General features: G+C 48.2%; 1 long non-coding RNA gene across 1 annotated transcript in view; it reads left to right on the top strand.

The window, feature by feature from the left end:
• LOC137777946 (uncharacterized) overlaps positions 1–12,586 on the top strand; it is a 137,355-nt gene that overhangs the window by 29,708 nt on the left and 95,061 nt on the right. The window contains exon 2 of the long non-coding RNA XR_011076684.1: positions 5,064–5,812. This is a non-coding gene — a long non-coding RNA (uncharacterized lncRNA). The remainder of the gene's footprint in view (positions 1–5,063; positions 5,813–12,586) is intronic.

Genomic DNA, 12,586 nt, shown 5'->3' with positions numbered 1-12,586 from the left:
ATCTGGACTGGCCCTCAGAGCTGCAAAGGACAGGCCCCTGGGTTCTGGGCAGTGCCTCAGCTCCGTGCCACCTGGAAAAAAGTTTAATGCTTCATAGGAGGGGGAGGTGGGGAGCAGGGCTTAGGAAGAAGTGAGGCCGGGCTGGTAGGACATGTAGCTGGTATGAAGACCTGGGGACATGGTAAGCTGTCTCCCGATGTCTCGGACGTGGAGCCAGTGGAGCTGATGGGCACGGTGGGGAGGGTCAGAGGGGCAGCACCCAAATTTCGCAAGAATGGCTCAGCTGCGGCTTTTTTGGCATGGCCCTTAAGTCAAGGATGCCCCAAATTCCTGCCCTGAGGGGCACCCATAGGTTCAGGTCAGGCTGGCCTCCTGTGGTGACAGCTGATGGCTGCCATCTTTGAAGACAGGGCTGGGACAGGACAGGGAGTGCAGGAAATAAGCCCTGGTCCTTGGGCACCACCATCATGGCCACTAAGATCTTGGGCCACATCCTCGACCTCTTCTGACCCAGGTCCTGCTGATGGTGCAGGAGGCTTAGGGCCGTTTTCTCCCTCCAGCGTTGACTCCTGGGTCTGGTAGACAGACCATCCTTTGCAGCCCCTGGGTACAGGCAGCAGGGGTATGAACTGGGGACCGATGTGCTGCAGGAAGCCAGGACACCATCTGCAGTGGGAGCAGGTCAGAGCTGGCTTGCTGAGGCTCCTGTCACTGCCGTGGTTAATGCTGGTGATTACCATGGTTACCCGAGGCTGGAAGCTCTGACAGGCAAAGGCAGAGCAGGAGAAGGATGTCCTCTCCCTGCTCGGAGCCACATGATTGCCTCTGCCTCCCAGGCAGTATTCTCCTGGCAAATATAAGAGCCTGGACCAGGGAAGTCATTCCGCCACGGTTCAGCCGATCCATGCATCATTGATCACCAAGCATCGGGGGCCTTTGGGGAGCCCTGTCCTGAGCACATTCAGCGTGAGGGAAGCAGAGGGAGTGTCTGGACCCTGCCCTCAGTCTGCTCAGTCTTGGGAGGACAGAGAAAGAGGAAGAAATGGTTTTCGGGTCCTCTGGGAGCTCAGAGTCAGAGGAGGGAAACAGAGGAATAGGTGGAGAATTCAGCATAGACTCTTGAGGATACAGCCATGACCTTCTGGGCCTGTGCTTCCAGTGCCAGCTTGAGGCTGTGACTGCACCCTCTCCAAATAGGGCACTGGCCGGGGAGTCAGGACACCTGCTTTGCCAGTGGTTATGAGCTCCAGCTCCTGCTGGGTCCTGGTTTCTCCATCTGCAAAATGGGGTTAATGATTACTAATCCCCCACCTACTTCAAGTCTGTGGGGAGGAGTTTTTAAATGAATAATTTTGTGCATTGAAATGAGCCAACAGATTTCAAGTCTTTGGAGAAAAGGCCTTATTTATTATTATCATCAACTCACTGAGCAGAAATTCCATTTGTCTCCTTTGCCCCCTCTCCAGTGCTGCATGAACTGAGAGTCATATTACCTCGGTGAGATGACAGGGCTCTGCACAGCTGCCCAAATCCCAGCCCTGGGGATTCCTGGGGGACTGGGGAGGCCGGGTAGGGCTTCCTCTGAGCTCTGAGGGGATTCCAGGGCCAAGAGCAGAGCAGGAACTTCACGTCCAAACACTACAGCAGAAGTCTGAAGCTTCTCCACCAGGATGCCTAGCCTGGGGTGTGAGAGCTGGGAAAGGAGGAGGCCTGCTCTGAAACTCTTTTTCTTTGGTTCATTATCATTACATGTTGACTTGCAAAATGAGAAAAGAGAGATAAGCAAGAAGAAAGAGAGAGAATGAAGAAAGAAAAGTAAATCATTTTAATTAAATTCTGATGCTCAATTCTGGTAAAGTGTCTAACACAGAAGGTCCCCATAAATATCCAAGGGAATGAATGAACTCAGAAGACTGTGATCTGTCTGATAAATATCTGCTAAAGTTTTTAAAATATAAAGATTATATTTCTAAAGAAAAAAACCTGATGTGAATTTAGGTTCACTGCTAAGTTGCGAGGAAGGTATGGAGGGTTCCCACATACTTCCTGCCCTGCCACCTGCACAGCCTCCGCCATGATCGCCAGAGGGGACATTCGTTACAGCTGATGAACCTACACTGACGCATCATTATCACCCAAAGCCCATGGCTCACATTAGGGTTCACTCTTGGTGTTGTACGTTCTGTGGATTTGGAAACACGTATAATGACATGTACCCCCCCTTACAGTATCATACAGAGTTTCACTGCCCTAAAAATCCTCTGTGTCCTGTCAGCCTTTTTTCCCCTCTGTTTATATGCACATATAAATACTCTGCCCCTTATAGTAATAAATAATATATTTTTAAAGATAGGATTATACTGTACGTATTGATTTAAAACCTGTTTTCTCTCTGAAAAATGTCATGAGGATAAGAAGTTTGAAACACCTCCTTCTCGATAGTTTGGGTTTGACCCTTGAAGTCTTTGTGTTACTCAGACAAGACCAGGAGGCTGAAGTAAGGAAGAAGGATACGATGGGACAAAGGACAGTGTACCCCTGAGGCTGGGCGGGGGAGGAAGCAGAGAAAAGCCAGGGGTGAGATGTAGCATCCTTCAGTTGCATGGCGCTCTCTTTATCTCTGTCCCCACCCACAAAAGCTGTGCCCGCCTCCAGGTGTGGGTCTCAGTCATTACTTCCTTTTCCAGAGCTCCTGGCTCCTTGGGAGAGGTCACTCACTGAAAACAAGATGCGTTCTGGGGAAGATACATCTGTATCAATATCTCTATCTATCTATACATCTGTATCTATAGATATCTATATACCCATATGTATCTAAATATCTCTATTTCTGTCTCTATTTTTTTTTTTTTTTTTTTTTTTTGGTCAGGTGAGCCTTGCCTGGCCTTCCTTGGCTCCTAGCAAATCAGCAGGTGTCTCCTGCATATCTAAGAGCCTTCCTGCACATGGGCTCAGGAAAGAGTCCCAGGTAACTCTAAGCCTCTAATTGTCCACGGCATCTCCACTGCCTGCCTCATCTATGCTGACAGCTTCTCCTTTATCCCCCCGGGTCAGATTCTTAAGTGTCCTTGCCCACTTTGCTGTGCTCGAAGGGCCCCCTACTTCCTCACTAGTCCTCTGGTCTCTGCCCATCCTATCCGCATGGTCCAGACCCGTGCAGTGACCCACGGGGATGGCTGGTGGAGAAGGTGGAAGCAGTGCTACCCCATTGGGCAGAGCACCAGCCCACCAAGCAGGGGTCACACAGACATGTTGGTGAGTCTGGCAGAAGCAGGGCACAGAGACCTCTTCCTCCCAGTCAGACAAGACTCCAGGGGTTTCTGGCTGATTGCAGGCAGGCTCCAGCTCATCTGGTTAGGACAGTGCTTTGCATTTCTGTTTCCCAAGAGTGCAGTTTTATACCCCTGTTGCTCATCACCCAGGATCTGTTCCTCAACATTGGGCTGGGTGTTTAGGAAGATGAACCATTTGTTCCTGAAAATCATGGCTGCTGAAGGCTCTGCTTTTAAAGTTCTTCTGTCAGAGTTTTATACTTTTTCTATCTCAGTTGATGTGCCCGAGGGCTCTGCTGTTCACCCGTTAGAGTCACACTTCCTCCTGGTCTGGCCTGTGTTGGTGGCACAGAGCTGCAAGGAAAAGTTGGCTGTTGGCCGACAGGCTGGACCAAGGGGCCTAAATTTACAAAGAGAAACTCATTTGGGACAGACATCAAGTTCTCCAGCTGGGCCTTCTCTCCACCAAGGACTGCACGGATCCACGTGCACGGATGCACACACTCAGATGCACACACTCGGAGGTACACACTTGGATGCACACACTCGGAATGCCAGGGGTGCTGCTCAAGATCCACGTCACGTCATGCCCTCTGCTGCTTAGAGCACATCAGTGTCTTCCTACTGTGCTCAGAATAAACTCTGCTCCCTTCATGGCCAACCAGACCTGCTGACCCTCTGCCTGCTCCTTGTGTCCCCCTTCCCCACTCACCAGGCCTGGCCACCTGGCCTACCTTCACATCTCCATCCTTCATCCTGCAGGGCCGCATCCTGCCCAGTCGGCTTCCAGGGCTCCTCCCTGCCCTCTTCCTGTTGGCCTTCTCCCCGGGCTTCAGGATTCACCTCTTTGGAGGGGCCTTCCCTGGCCACCGTATCTCATACAGCTCTCCTTTTTCCCTCCTCCCATTATCTATTCTTTATCTTCATAGTTTGTATTTCCATTTTCTTATTTTTTGGTCTCTTTACTCATTTCTTATCTGTCTCTCCAAGTAGCCTCCATGAGAGCCAGAACTACGTACATCAACCTTGTTGACCACAGTGTCCCCAGCACCTCGCAGGATGCAGGCTGTATCCTAAGCACTCCATAATTGGTTGACTGATGAATGGTTTAGCAACACACGTAAGACTGTTTGGACTTGAGATGACTTTAAGCTCAACCTGAGGAAGACATATGAATGGTTCCTGTCTGGTGGATGCTGGCTCAGAATGGGGGAGAGGATCGCCTTGCTCTGCTTATACAAATGTTGTGGTTCTGGAGCTCTGGTTCCCAACATTAGGAGTGCATTAACACATAGCACGTGCCTGGAGGAAATTGTGACTCAAAACCATGGGCTTTGAGGGAAAAACACCCATGGCCTTTCACTTGGAGAACAGAAGGCTTAGGGGGTACCTAAGAGCTGGCCACTGACATCTGAGGCATTGCTATACTGGAGAAGGAGACTCATTTTGTGTGCTTGGAGTGGGTTGCCTTGAAGAAAGTGATCTCCTTGTCACTGGAGCTGTTACTAGAAACTTCTTGTGGTGAAGATGTAGGGCTAGATGACATTTAAAGTCGCTTTCAGTCCCAGATCCAAAAATGTCTTTGTTGAACTGCTGCAAACAGCCAGGGGCAGGTAGGAAGAGCAGGCAATTCCTATTTTGCAGGACTGTTGCCTCCCTGAAAAGCAGTTCTCTCTGACCTTGTAAGTCTCTGTGTGTGTGTGTGTGTGTGTGTGTGTGTGTGTGTGTGTGGTAGAGAGGATTGTTGTTGAACAAATATTCACTCAATATCCCCTCTCTCTTCCTCCTCAGGATGGTGTATGCTTATTTGCCTCACTCACTTCCAGCATGGCCATGTAAGCAGTGCACAGAAGTGGGGGTGTGCCCAGGCTTCAAATGTTTGAGCTTGTCCTCTGGTGCTCCTGCCTTCACCATGATATATGTATACCCTGTGTGAGTCACAGTTCCACGATGGAGAGATACATGGAGCAGACCTAACCCAAGCCTAGCTGAGTTCAGCCAACCTGCGGACCCGAGAGTGAAAAGAAAGAAATGTCTGTTGTAAGCCACTGAGATTTGGGGATTATTTGTTACACAGCAGTATCACAGCCAAGCCTAACTAATGAGTGTTCATGGTTTTTTTCATTGCATGGAACTGCTTCAGTACTCAAGTCTGAGATGCTCACTCTGATGCATATCATCAAGGAATTGAGGTTTAGTGAGCAGTTTTTCCCCCCTCCAGACTCCTTTCCATGACCTTTTCCTGGAGTGTGCATCTCCTACATTTATAGGACAATTAACCACATGGAAGAATTTTGCCTCCTCCCCAACAAGCCATTCCACAGGCTCTCAGACCTGCCTGTCCCTGACAAGGGCTGTTCTTGTCGTGGGCAGACCTCAGCTTCTTGGGGACAATGATGAGACTGGAGCTCAGAGAGACGGAGGAGCCGCTGAAGCTGCAGCAGCCGGAGCAGAACGCACAGCTGCACAGCCCTCTGGAAAGAACAGGGAAGAGAAGTGGACGTCGCAGACCTGAACCAGGATGTTCTCTGTGATGTCAGGTAAGCTGCGTCTCTCCCTCCAACCTATGCAGCACAGACACGCTGGAAAGTGGCTTTTCAAATGCCTTTGACTCTTACCTCTCTTACATCACCCTCTGAAATGAAATCTCAAACACTTTCGTGGGGTTTGATGTGGAGAACAGTAAGCAGATAGAGGTTCAGGCAGAAACAGAACAGGAGTCAAAAGCCCTGGAGAAAAGCATGAATGGGCTTGGAGAGGACATATAAAATAGCAGAGACATTTATATGGGTCTCCCCTACCTCAGAACAAAACAATTATGAGATAAGAGAGGCATGGATGGGAGGAAATTCTTTCATTTTTCACATTGCAGGCTAGAGAGATCCAATAGCCTGTTTATGAAGAACAATAAAGAAGATACATGAACTCAGTAAAGAGGTTGTTACAGATATATCGGGTGGCTTTGAAAGGCCAGGGTTTTCTCCCCCCTTTTGGATAAAGCTGTCAGCTAAGTATTAAAAGATTTTTTTGCTTTTGCTTTTTTTTTTTTTTTTTTTCTTTCAAAAAGCAATAACTGGCACCAGCAGTTTGTTACAATTGGCAGAAAGAGTTATCACTTTTATTTAGGATTTGGAAATGCAATCAAAGAGGGGCAGGTTGGAGCGTGAATTAAATGAAGCTTAAACAAGCAAAAAGAAAACTCTCCGCTGGTCTTTTAAACAAACACAAAAATTACAGCTCCTTGTTGTTAATTTGAAGCTATAAAAATTTTGACACTCACACTTGATAAAATGGTGCCAAAGCAGAATGGTTGCTACTTCTGTGTGTGTGTTAAGTCCTGAATGTTCTGATCGTTTTTAAAAGTAAAAAACCCATTGTTTCTGGAAACTCTTTGGTGGGATCTGACTAGCTTATTGCCTGGGAAGTCACAGTGAAGATTCATTCTGTTGGCTTTGGAGGAAATTATTCTTCCTAGGATAATTTAAATAGACAAGAAAGCTAGGAGGATTGGTTCTGTTTAGCTGCCTGTTTTCACATTTGTTGTGTTTTGTGATTCCTGAATACCAAATTGCCCCCTGAAGTTGTGAAAACATTTCTACCCATGACTTGCCCTCTATTGTGATTTCAATTTTGTTTGACTCATCCTCATACAGAAAGTCTTCATGTTCTCTGGTAACTTGCCTTATCTAGCTCACAGCTCTAAGAATCAGAATAGATGCAAAAAAAAAGTTCCCTGTGAGAAGATAAAAGAGATGTCACAAAATATTTGCCCTACATCTCAAACATTTTACCTCCAGGTCTGTGGATTCCTTCAAGGTTATTAAATTCCAACTAGAGTAGCACTCTTGTTTTTCAAACCCAGATTGAATTAGAAGTGAGGAGAGGTCCTTCTGTGGGCAAGGGCAGTGACCGTCAGCAGTGACAGCAGACAGTCTGGTAATAAGAGACAGAAAAACTACAAAACAGATGCAAAAATCAAAGAACTCAGCAGTCTGGTTCTACTTAGTAAAGGGGTAAATACTTGCCCAAGTGTGATGTTTAATTTTATGTGTCAACTTGATGGGTCATGGGATGCCTAGATATTTGGTCAAACACTATTCTGGGTGTGTTCTGGGTGTGTGAGGGTGTTTTGGATGAGATTAACATTTGAGCTGATAGACTGAGTAAAGCAGATTGCCCTCCCCAACGTGGGTGGGCCTCATCCAATCAGCTGAAGGCCTGAATAGAACAAAAAGGCTGACCCTCCTGTGACGAAGAAGGAATGCTTTTCTCCCTGACTGTCTTTGAACTGGGACATTGGCCTTCGCCTGCCTTTGGACTCAGACTCAGACTGAGACTGGAGCTTACACCATTGGCTCTTCTGGTTCTCAGGCCTTTGAACTTGGAGTGGAACTTTACCATTGGCTCCCCTGGGTCTCCAGCTTGTAAATTTGCAGCTCTTGGGACTTCTCAGCCTCCATAACGTCATTAAGCAATTCCTTATAACCTCTTTCTCCATTTTTGTATCTATCTATGTATCTATCTGTGTATCTATCTACCTATCTATCTATCTCATCCTATTGGTTCTGTTTCTCTGGAGAACCCAGACTAACAGACCAAGCCTTACTTTGGTCTTGGGGCTGCACATGATGGACTGACAGTGCTCACCTCTGCCATGAAGGGAAGGTACGGGGCTTCTCCTCTTGTCACCTGGGTCTTGGATCAGCTGTCCCCTCCCCTGGACTCTGCCCAGCACTGACACCTGTGTCTGTTCTGTCTGCTCAGGGCTGTGCCTAACTGGCTGTTTCAGACTTTGAGCACCACTTTAGCTTCTAGAATGTGGGCTCTGAGGGACCATGAGTGGCTGGTTCTTTGCTGTCTCCTTGTACCTACACACAGTGACTTATCATATATAAACCCTTGTTGGATGAACGAATGTTCTCTATACCCCTTCACAATGGCATTGAGTAGAAATAGTGGAAGAGTTTTTTCAATAGTGAGAATTTTCTAAGAAGTGTTAATGTTCAGGGAGAAAACTCTCGGGCTTTGTAAGCACCCCTAACTTATCCCTCAGCAGCCCCTTGATCATCCCTCCCCCACCCCCCATTACTGTGAAATGGTGCACTTGGGCATGTTCAGTTGTAGTAAAAGATGTGGTTCAAGGGAACAATGCCAATTGGATCTTATTTCCTCAATGAAACAATGCTACGATAAGGGGTACATTCCTTATTCGTAACTTTTTATAGAAACACTTGGTATTTAAACCCCGAAGTAGATGTTGGCTTGGAATCAGAGCTGCAGTTGAGTCCTGCTTCTTCCAGCTGATGCTTTGTAACTGTGGGCAAGTCCCTTAACCTCTATAGGTCTCAATTTCTTCATCTGCTAAGTAGGAAAAAATACCCACTTCACAGGGAAGTTGTGAGGATTAAACTCAGTAATGTATGTAAAGTACCTGTGTATTACCTGGAACATAATAAGTGCTCAATAAATTTTAATTCCCTTTCTCCCTTCTCCTTTCTCCAATTCAGTCAAGGATTATGATAGATGTGTTTCCTGCACAGTGTAAAGCTTTTTAAAGTGCATATAAATCAATTAAATAGGCCAATGCAATAATTGAACATATAACATTTGTTTAAGAGATCCTGGGGAGAGGGACAGAAGATTAGGGGCTTGTGGAAACCTTGAGAGAGCTCCTAGGAGGGGACTGTTCAGATGGGGGATCCTGTACTGTGGCATGTGCACCTCTGCTCTAAATTCTGTGAGAAAGGGCTGGTGGTGTCATGCACTGTGACTTACTTATAATTCAGAAGAGTGACCCTGAGTGATCCTGGCTGCTGGGTGGGCCCCCATAGGTAAAGGTAAAATGATCTGAGGAGTCACTGAAATGGCCATCTGACCTGCCTTCTGAATGCAAGGTTTGTGAATTAATCTTCTCAATGAGGGCAGGAGATAAGCCAGGTGACCCAGTTCTAAATTTCTCACCACTTGCCTGTTGTGAAGAGAAAGGCAAATGTGCAGGCCCCCTTACCCCTCTGGCTGCTTCAGGGCGTGAACCTGGAGGGCAAGACCCTCCAGGCTGTATTTGGAGAACTCCGGGGATACCGTTACCGCGGGGTGGAATGCCATGTGCCACAGACAGAGTGGAAGGAGATTGGGAGCTGTAACGGGTGCTCATTCAGTGGCCAGAGAATGACCTCGAATGTGATTCAGATTCTAGGCAATCTTAAAAAGACTCTAGAGCATCTTTTTCCCTGGAGGAGGGCAGGGGGAATTCTGTTTGCTCATGCACGGTTCCTTGCCTCTCTGTACCCTGGCAGACCCATGTTTTAAAGTGGAATTATAGAGGAATAGAGGAGGAATAGTGCAATAGAAGAGGCGTTCTTCAGGACGAGCCAACCATAGCGTGAGGTTGTCTCTGCCATCCCTCAAGATAAGGCACGAGGACTTTCTCTTCCTGAAGCATCCCTGCCTGCTCTATCCTGTGCTCTCCCCAGGGGCGAGATGGGAGCTGTCTTGGGATGGTAGGAGTCTATCTCTCTGCAGTTTGTGAGTGTTGGGAGATAATTCTCTGGGGGTTTCTTGCATTCCTGCAAGTCTTGTGAGCAGAGGCACTGACGGCCTTTGTTCTAGATTCTGTCTTTGGGGATATTTGTATAGCACGCAGCCTTGGAAGAAGCAGACAGTGTCTCCCTCTGGGGTGAGGAACAGATGGCAGGTATTTTTACCCTCCAGTAAAGACAATAGCTCCCTCAGGCAGGTTTATGCCCATTTTAAAAGGTTCAGGTTTCCTAAGCTTGGATTCCGTCGGCCGTGGAGCAAACCCACTGTGTGTGCAGCGTCCCTCTGGGCCCCTCCACGTCGTCCCCGTGGGTGGACCGGAGGCACCAGTGCAGACGCGATGCTTGTGCTACCTGCTGGACCGTGAGGGATAAAGAGCTTTGTTTCTGATCCAAGAGTCTCATGTCTTCTACCCACATCTGTAAAACTGTGGCTAACTTGTGAGCTTGCAAGAGGATACAATCTGGGACCTTCCACAGCTCTTGGTAGCGAACTCCTCACAGAAGGAGACTAGTTCATTAAAAAAGAAAAAAAAAAAAAAAGAAGGAGACTAGTGACTGTCCAGGGCTGGGGACAAGGCTGGATCTGCTCGCAGGAGGCCAGTATCATGCCTGGTAACAACCTGGGCAGCAACTTTCTCTCAGTGAACTCTGTCTCTCTGTCTGCCTCTGTCTCTCTGCCACTTTGTCTCCTGGCCTCCGCTGTACCTCCTCCTGTTAGGATTTTCTGCCATCTGTGGGCCTTGTGAGATGACCGGGGGGTTTTATCTCCCACCCCTCCCCACCCTTTACCTGGGAATGGATCTCTGGGCTCCAACAAGCTCTGATGTCCTCTGCTCTACAAGGAGCAGTTCCTGTCAAGGTTTCTGGACCTAACTCCTTCTCCCCCCGCAACTCTGTCGCTTCCCTTTTTTCTCTCATGCATGTGTGGCCTGGGGCTTCTTCTCTTCCTTCTAATCCAGTCCTTGGTGGCCCACTTGCCGGCATGCCTGACTACACCTCTTGTTTAGTAATTTCCCACCCTCGGGGAGAGAAGAATGTTCCAGGGATGCCAGCCCTCCCTGGGCTCTTCCCAGCCTGCCTCAGTTGCAGTAACATGATTTACTGGCCTTATAGCGCCCGCCAGGCCTGGGCCTGCTTATTCCGTGCGTCCCCTGACCCGGCTCTCCGTTTCCACCAGCCAGTACCTATCACCGTGCCTGGCCCCTCTGGCATGCAGAATGATGCAGATGAACAAATAAATGGGACCAGATCCAAAACATCTGCAGCAGGCAGCTGGCACCGTCCCTCACTATTTCTTCTCTATTTGTACTCACGTCTTTATTCTTCTATGTCGTGCGATAGTACCTTTGTTAATCTGCCCTCCTGTTGAAAAATACTGTTCCTATAATCGTGATCAAGCCAAAAACCAAGTAGGCTTGACTGAGGACGCCTGGCCATGGATCTGGTTATGGTGATGCTGGCGACAGCTGGGAGCTCACCTCTCAGGGGAGCAGGGAGGAGTAGCAAGGGGACAGGACCCCGCGGTGACACAGTGAGCGAAGGAGAGGGAGGCTTGAGCCAGGCCCACTGAGCCCTCAGCTTTTGTCATTTGTCGGTAGCAGACTGGAAATCCTAGAATTTAGGGTGTCAAGACTTAAAGTGGCCTCGCGTGGATCTGCTTGCACCCCTTCAGTGTCTGAAAAGATATTTTGGGGTCCTCCCCTTCCCTGGACCCTTCTTTGGTCAATCCAAACGGCAGATGATTGCATTTGCTCATGTTTTTTTTCCCCACAAAGAGGCATGCATTTCACCCGTTTTAGGTGATAAAAGATTCTCCCTCTAAGGATGAATGCAGTGGATTAAGGAATGTGAAGAATTCTGGAGGCTTTCAACCTAGATGATCCTTGGGCCCCTCTTAAGTATCCATCCATCCATCCTTCATTCATTCATTTGACTCAGTGAGTATCGCTTAATGAATCTCTGTTCTGTGCTGGATTTTGTGCCTGGCCTTGTGCTGGGCACTGTAAACAGAAGCAAACAGAAGAGGCATGTCCTCGCTTTCAGGGAACTTGCAAGCTAATAAGGGAGACAAATAAGCCATAAATGCAAATGCTTTGCAGGAAAAGCGCAGGGCGCTCTGAGAGTGAATCATAGAAGGGCTCTCTTAAATTGGGTGGCCAGAGACAGCCTGGCTGTGGAATTGACGTTCTTGTAGAGCTCTAGAGAGTGAGTAGAATTAGCTGGGTGATGAGAGGGAAAAAAGCATTCTGGGCAGAATATAGCGTGCTGGGCGCTATAGTGCAGGGATACCGTCAGAGGAACATAGTGAGTGGAGGAGGATAGAAAACAGAAACGAAAACGTCACACCAACTAACCAAACAGACAAAGAATTCCTTAGTCTCAGGAGGACCTGAGAAGTGATCTGGGTCTTCCTGTGTGATAGATGCACTGAGTTTCTTGCCCCCTACTTGGCCCCAAGCAGTGGCTCCCCTCAGGGGAGGCCAAGGAGGGCGTCAGGGCTGTGAGACTGGACGATGAGAAATCACAGGTCGTTTGCCAGGCCCCCAATGACTATGGAGTTCTCATCCCGTCTTACCTATAGTACACCTCTTACCTCTTACCTGTAATATAGTTTTTGCAAATGCTTTGCCACCGTGGCCTCCCTGGACTCAATTGCTCCTGGCTGAATGTTCGACTGAGATGTGCCCACCATGGAATCGAGTCTGAATCCCAGCTGCAGAGTTCAGAGGCCAGGACACCTATGACAGACGGCAGAGGGCAGAGGGCAGAGGCACC

The sequence above is a fragment of the Eschrichtius robustus genome, chromosome 15 (genome assembly GCF_028021215.1).
Source record: "Eschrichtius robustus isolate mEscRob2 chromosome 15, mEscRob2.pri, whole genome shotgun sequence".
In the NCBI taxonomy this organism is placed as follows: Eukaryota; Metazoa; Chordata; class Mammalia; order Artiodactyla; family Eschrichtiidae; genus Eschrichtius; species Eschrichtius robustus.
This window is presented reverse-complemented; position numbering and strand designations above follow the sequence as displayed.